This window comes from Vanessa cardui, chromosome 12 (genome assembly GCF_905220365.1).
Source record: "Vanessa cardui chromosome 12, ilVanCard2.1, whole genome shotgun sequence".
NCBI lineage: Eukaryota > Metazoa > Arthropoda > Insecta > Lepidoptera > Nymphalidae > Vanessa > Vanessa cardui.
This window is the reverse complement of record NC_061134.1, coordinates 14,671,279-14,678,116: the sequence shown is the minus strand read 5'-3', so window position 1 is coordinate 14,678,116 and position 6,838 is coordinate 14,671,279. Positions and strand designations below refer to the sequence as shown.

The following is a 6,838-nucleotide window of genomic DNA, read 5'->3' as shown; positions in this document are numbered from 1 at the left end:
GAAAACTATTATACTCAATAAAATGCGTAAAAAAATGTATTTGGTTGGTATCGATATCGACTTTGATGAGTCGTTGTTTGCGTAAGGAAACCCGTAGCGTACTGTTAGTTCGTAGGTATCGAGATTGGTTCGCAGTGGGTGGCCTGGCACGCGGCCAGGATATCCGGCGATAAAAATCGTTACAAATCGAATTCGTTTGCTAAGCCACTGAAATTTATAGAAATGATAACTAACGTTACATGATCACAGATTTATGTCGTAAGAAAGAAATCTCTTCGACTGCCTTCGACCGAAGCCTGACAACACTTATAATTACATATGCAACCTATATTATAATGTCATTTCTAAATGTGGAAGTTTTAATTTAAAGGGTTGCTTGTCTAAACCTACAACGTTATATAACACTCTCGCTAAGCGACCTTATATTTTTATTAACTTTTAATGTATTTTTTTAACGTTAAAATGGAATCTAAAACGGAGCTCTTGCAAAGGCATTAGAATTTTGATGTCTAGGTATAAGTATAGGTACTTAGGGGCAATTAAGCTAAAATGAAGGAATTCCGCTAACCGATATTAAATGCCCGAGACGTTATCTTAAAGGGAATATTCCCAGAAATTTACTGAAAATATTCATTTTATAATGAAATTCTTCTACTAGAGATCACATATATTTTTAATTCATCATTAATTACAGTCGAGACTATTAGCGTCGGTATGTTTTCTTTGCCTTATTTATTTTATTTTTAGACTAAATATTAAAAATATGGAAAAAATGTAATGAAAAAGTCGTTTTCAGTGTACGCCAAAATATTTGTGACAAAGGGCAGTAGGAGTCCTTGAAGTCCTCGAGGTACTTGTGCGGGTCGGGACGAGTTGTTCCACATTATTTGATTCGATTGTCTCGATAGCGAATACTTTATTTCTTTGTAGCGTTATTTATGTCGCTGGTAGTAACTGGAGTGTAATACGACACAACTTAGATGTAGCATCAGCAAAATTCGTAAACATCACATCCGAATTAAGTACACTATCCCAAATATTCAACATTTATTTCTTATGTGAATATGATCTTTCCACAAACGTAATAACTTGTAATATCATATGATCTAACATTTTCGTTAATTTGACACGTCATTTACATGCACTTGCTTTCTCGGGTTGAACTGACGCGAGAATCTATCGAATGGCGTTGAATAGCACGATAGTTAGCTATACCTATTGGTTGTATAAATCGGCAGTAATTGGTTTTATTGAATTTGTCGATGCTACATCTAAGTTTTGTCGTAGTATAAGACAATTTCCATATAAAAATCCCCATTTTATACGACGTTGAATATTATGGTCTACAGTTTACTAATGCAATTTATCTTATTTGTTTCTGCTCACAATATCGTGTGTATGATTTACTTTTTGTGGTGTATGATGATATTGATGTTAGTACAAAATCGCTGTAAAAATTTGTGCTGCACGTATTTTGTCTTACCGATGTTGAGGATCATAAAGAGTTAAAAAGGATCCCTCTAAATATTTATTTCCTACTAACACCCGTGATGGCTATCCTCTGTACTGACCGGGAGAGTTCCGGCACCGTTTTATAATAATGCGCTACATGCCTTTTATTCCGTACACTTTCACCAGAATTCTCTTCGAGAGAAGTTACTCTAGCTCCACTAACCTGCACCCAAATCAAACTGGATTTACAATTCATGCATAAAAAACTAAATATTTATATTTCAAATATACCTGAACGTTTTTCATGATTGACTCGCATAACCAGTCATACTTGAAATACAACGGCTTGTTCGAGCCGTTACTTAAACCGGAAAGGGTTTTAATACACTCGGTCGGTAATAAAACCACTTTTGTGATATAAAAGCGGAAAATTTTAAGTGCTTTGTCGGAGATGAATTTTCAAAATTAGTGCAAATTTAATATGAACTGGTTTTAATGAAAAAGGCGCTGTTTAATTAAAAAACCTTGGATTATCCATACTATTTTTTACTTGTGGAATAAAAAATTACATACAAATATATAATGAGGATATAAGATAATCAATATATTTAATATTTGGCTTGTAGGTGCTTTTTTTTCGAAACGATAAACAGATACGACATCCTCAAAAATATTCTTCACGTAAAAATGACCAATCATGGGGATGGGCAAATAGGTGTGGAGTGGTAGATAGATTTATGTACCACGTGGCATTTAAAGACGAGATAAGTTGAAAGATCTTTGTTCCCATAAAACAACTCAACTTCACTTACGTGGAAGCAATAAAGAGCTAAGTGGGGATCGTAGGCGATACTGCTATGCTATTATTTACGCATTCAATGTATTTTAACTGAAAGTCGGTAGTTTCGAATCATATGTTCCAAAAGATTCAATCTTAAATACATTAAAGGAACTCACGTATTTTAAACTTGATATATAGTAACTTTTTTTATGAAAGTATGTAATACAATATCTGTTCCATGAATAAAACACACGTGCGCCAATATCCAGAGTGTTCGGCAGCAAGTCTTTTAAACTCAGAAGGATTGACAAACGTACGTGTCTATATATAGGATAATGGTATGTATGTATGGTAAAAGACATGATACTTTAATAGATGGGCCTTTATAAAGCACTAAGTAAATACGGGGCAGAGCTTGGACCGCCATGAAAGCGCTTGGAGGAGCAAATTTGAACAGTGCTGCTCACAAAGTAACGACGCAGCATTTGCATCGGACATCATTAGACCAATATGGGGGCGACGAGATTAATCGGAAACACAATGGCGTGATTATTATGCATTGCTTTTTTAATGTTCATACTGGCAATGCCTCATTCCATTGGGGGAAAAGGGTAGAGTGGCGTGGCGTGCTCTGGGGGAGGCCTATGTTCAGCGGTGGACAGCAGTGGGCTGATGATGATGATGATGACTGGCAATGATAAACTTTCCTAAAAATTCCATAGCTTTCATCGCCAATTTAGCACAGCAGAAGCCCAACGTATTCATTGCCATATTTCTTCAAGGTTTTGATATATTATACGTATTCGCTAAGATTGCTACGTATTTTTAAGAATGTATCTCGTTTAAAATTCATTATTACTAAGGTTGATTTCATCCTATCGATGAATGTTTTGTTTCTCTAAACCTAAATCTGCGATAGCCATAAAGTATTCCACAAAAACTTTCAGCCTCTATTTAATGAATACACCATAAATAAATAATAGCAAATGGAATTTGCAAAATCTTCTCTTAAAGCTCACTTAATCTGTTTTAGGCTCTATTCGATTCTTGAATTTGGTTCTATTATTTTGTAGACTACTAAGTCCGGTATGGTCTAGTGGCTAGGATACCTGGCTCTCACCCAGGAGGCTCGGGTTCGATTCCCGGTACCGGAAATTATTCAATGTGATAACAATTGCTATTTTTAAATTATTACTTATATTTTTTAGTATAAAGATCATAAAAATCATCAGACGTTGTTTTTCATCAATAAAGTTTTATGATATTTTATCATTTAATTAGAGGTTCAGAGTAATAAAAAGTATAAGTCACTTTACATTTCAGTTATTATTTCCACTTTCTACTTTCAGACCACTCATCGGATTTCGATACGGTTTACACAAATAGAAATTTAAACGTAGTAGGTTTCAAATCAAATCAAATCAAAATAAACTTTATTCAAGTAGGCTTTTACAAGCACTTTTGAATCGTCCTTTAACAATTAAGTGAAGCTACCACCGGTTTGGAACGTAGATTTTACCGAGAAGAACCGGCAAGAATCTCAGTGGTTACTCTTTTTCAACGTTTGTAAATATATATAATACAATAATTATAAATTATTGTAAATAATTAACACAAGTGACCAAATCCCAGATTTCACAAATTTACTTCCACGGCCCTAGCTATATAAACAATAGGATATGATACACCATAACAATTGACAGGACAGGCTTTGATCATAAAAAGCCAACCACAAATGAGATAGCGCCTGCCTATCTATTGAGGCTGCGAACTGCTCCCCGTTTCATTATTAACAAATTGCATCCGCGTGAAGCTGACGTGGGTCGCCAGTATACAATATAGCGAAGTCAATCACGCACGTCCACTTCATACTCGAATGGGAATTTAACACAATACAAATTTTGTGTAAACAATTTATATTGAACTTGAAATCTTGGATCTGATCACACGAATTGGTATGTCTTCAAGCGATTTGTCAGTCAAAGTCAAAGTCAGAAATCTTTATTCAAAATAGAAGTGTTTACACTTGCTTATTGATAGTCAAAAATCTACCACCGGTTCGGAATTTAACACCTCGGACCTTACAAGAACCGGCGAAAAATCTATTTTTATATAATAATAAACATAGTTTTTTTTTTTATTTAAAACATTAACTCGGTTTTACGTAATTACATCTATTTTAATGTGTGGTATAAATAGTTTTGTTTAGTTGTATTTAATTAATAATATTTAAAATAAATATTTACCTAATATGTATTTTTTTGCAATCACACGCCATACGATACACAGATTCTGACATCTCGGCTTCCTCTGCTCTGTCCTCTAGCCTTGTACGCATTCATCCAATAATTTAAACATTTCAGAATCTCACTCGAACTAGAAATTAGCTTTGTGTGCGCTGATCAGACTCGGAACACTTTTGAAGGCGTCGCTTCCCGAATGAAATGAACATGGCAAACGGTCACCTGCCCTTTGATCCGCCGCCCAATCGCACGATTCGATTCTGAGAGGCCGAAGCGATGCATGAAGTGCGATGACTTTACTTAACATATTTAGAATTTTCAATCGCTTGCTGTTGGTTTTATACCTTAGTGCTCAAATTGTAATGTTTATATTGGTCATAGTCGTTAAAATTTAATAGGATAATATCAATTTATTGTTATATATTTTATAAGATCTATATAAATATTTCGCCAAGTTCACGTTTTTCGTCTCAAGCAGATACCGACAAAACCAAACAATGAATTATTTATTTATTTAAAATAAATATTAAAGTGTAAAAAGGACATCTTCCGGTACCGGGAATCGAACCCGAGCCTCCTGGGTGAGAGCCAGGTATCCTAGCCACTAGACCATACCGGACTTGTGAACCTACGTTATGTCGCAAGACGCTTGACAAATGTGAAACATCGAATTCGCAGTTTATTAAGGAATTTAAATAAGTCCTAATAAAAATCTATAATATAATTAATTTTATAAAAGAAATTCCTTTTTATATGATTAGTTTAGTGAAATATATTATTTACGCCATAAAAGTCAGTCAAGACCCCTAGAATGTTTCTTTTCCGAACCGGTGGTACTGTTTCAATTGATTTCTATATTAAATAGAGTAATTTGAGTTTGAGTTTGAGAGTTTGAGTTTCACACAAAAAAATATTTATCTATTATTTTTATTTATGTTGTTAAAGCATCATCGTCAGCTCGAAGTTACGAAGTTGGCACTTTTGTAGCGAATATCAATTGATAATTAAGTATTAAAAATTACTTTTATCTCTGTCGTTAGATCTTTTGTTACCACGCGAGCGGCGACTCGGGGCGGGCTAATCCTATTAGGCACAAAGAGAGCTGAATATGTTGTTTTTCCTGTAAGATAACGAAATAAACATTTTATTTTAATTATGTTATTTTTTCAGTGTACAAAGGGTTTGTTTGTAGACTGGGTAGAGCCGCCAATTCAATTTGCGGCAGTGAATCGAGTAGGAAAGATTAGAAATGAACGTATTAAATGTTTTTATAAAGATTTACTTGGTGGTGGAGCTTTGTGCAAGCCCATCTGGGTAGGTACCACCCACTCATCAGTTATTCTACCGGCAAATTACAGTACACAGTATTGTTGGGTTCCGGTTTGAAGGGTGAGTGAGCCAGTGTAACTACAGGCATAAGGGACATAACATCGTAGTTCCCAAGGTTGGTGGCACATTGGCGATTTAAGGAATATTTAATATATCTTTCAGCTTCATTGACTATGGGTGATGGTGACCACTTACCATCAGGTGGCCCATATGCTCGTCCGCCAACCTATATCATAAAGTTGTTTGAAGCAAACTTGAGCTCCAAAAAGACATACGCTACTGTTTTGCCTAGCACATGTCAACTAGCACCCTAAAATCCGGACGAAGCCGCGGGCGAGTGCTAGTACTCTAATATACTTGTCGGGAAAATTTAAAGGTTAAGGTTTTTGTCAGTTGTGCAATCTCTAAACACTAACAATGCATAATGTGTACGAAAACAACACCACACCGTTTTAATGATTATTCAACAGAACGAAACCTTGGACAGATTGCGAACACCCGTCGCGATGTCTGAATATGTAATAGATTGCATCAGCGCCGCACTATAAGATCTCACTCCGTTTCTCGCTCTTGAAATGAAAACGTTACTGTAATAAGCTGTTTTTACGGATCTATTAGGAACAATAATTATAATAGTCTGTAATACTAATAACTTTCTGACAATTCATTTACATTATTCAGTGGTGGGATTTGAAAATTTTATAAAATATCCCTACTAGACAACAAATCTCTGTAGATATTACCGGATGTCCGGTTAGGCATGTTGAATTGCAGGCTTATTTTTGTAACTGAGAGAACATCGAACGGGCCATAAGAGTTTACAAGCTATGGGCGTGGGAGAAAATAATAAATGAGATCGCTTGAGCCCAGTGGCGCTCTAGAGAGTAATGAGAAAATAATTGAAATGTTATATTCGGGGTGATAAACATAAAGAAAAAAATGTATTGTACTTCTTGGTAAGATAAATTATGGAAAAACATCCTCGCTTCGTCTCAGATCAACAAGGAAACGTAATCATCCGTGTCATGAATAT

The 6,838-nt window shown here is 35.1% G+C and overlaps 2 non-coding genes across 2 annotated transcripts; one reads left to right on the top strand and one right to left on the bottom strand.

Annotated features, from left to right (window-relative positions):
- Positions 1–3,315: 3,315 nt before the first annotated feature.
- On the top strand, positions 3,316–3,387 carry Trnae-cuc. Its single transcript has one exon. It is a non-coding gene; the product is annotated as a tRNA-Glu (tRNA).
- Positions 3,388–5,023: 1,636 nt separating this feature from the next.
- Trnae-cuc lies at positions 5,024–5,095 on the bottom strand. The gene has a single exon. It is a non-coding gene; the product is annotated as a tRNA-Glu (tRNA).
- Positions 5,096–6,838: the final 1,743 nt, after the last annotated feature.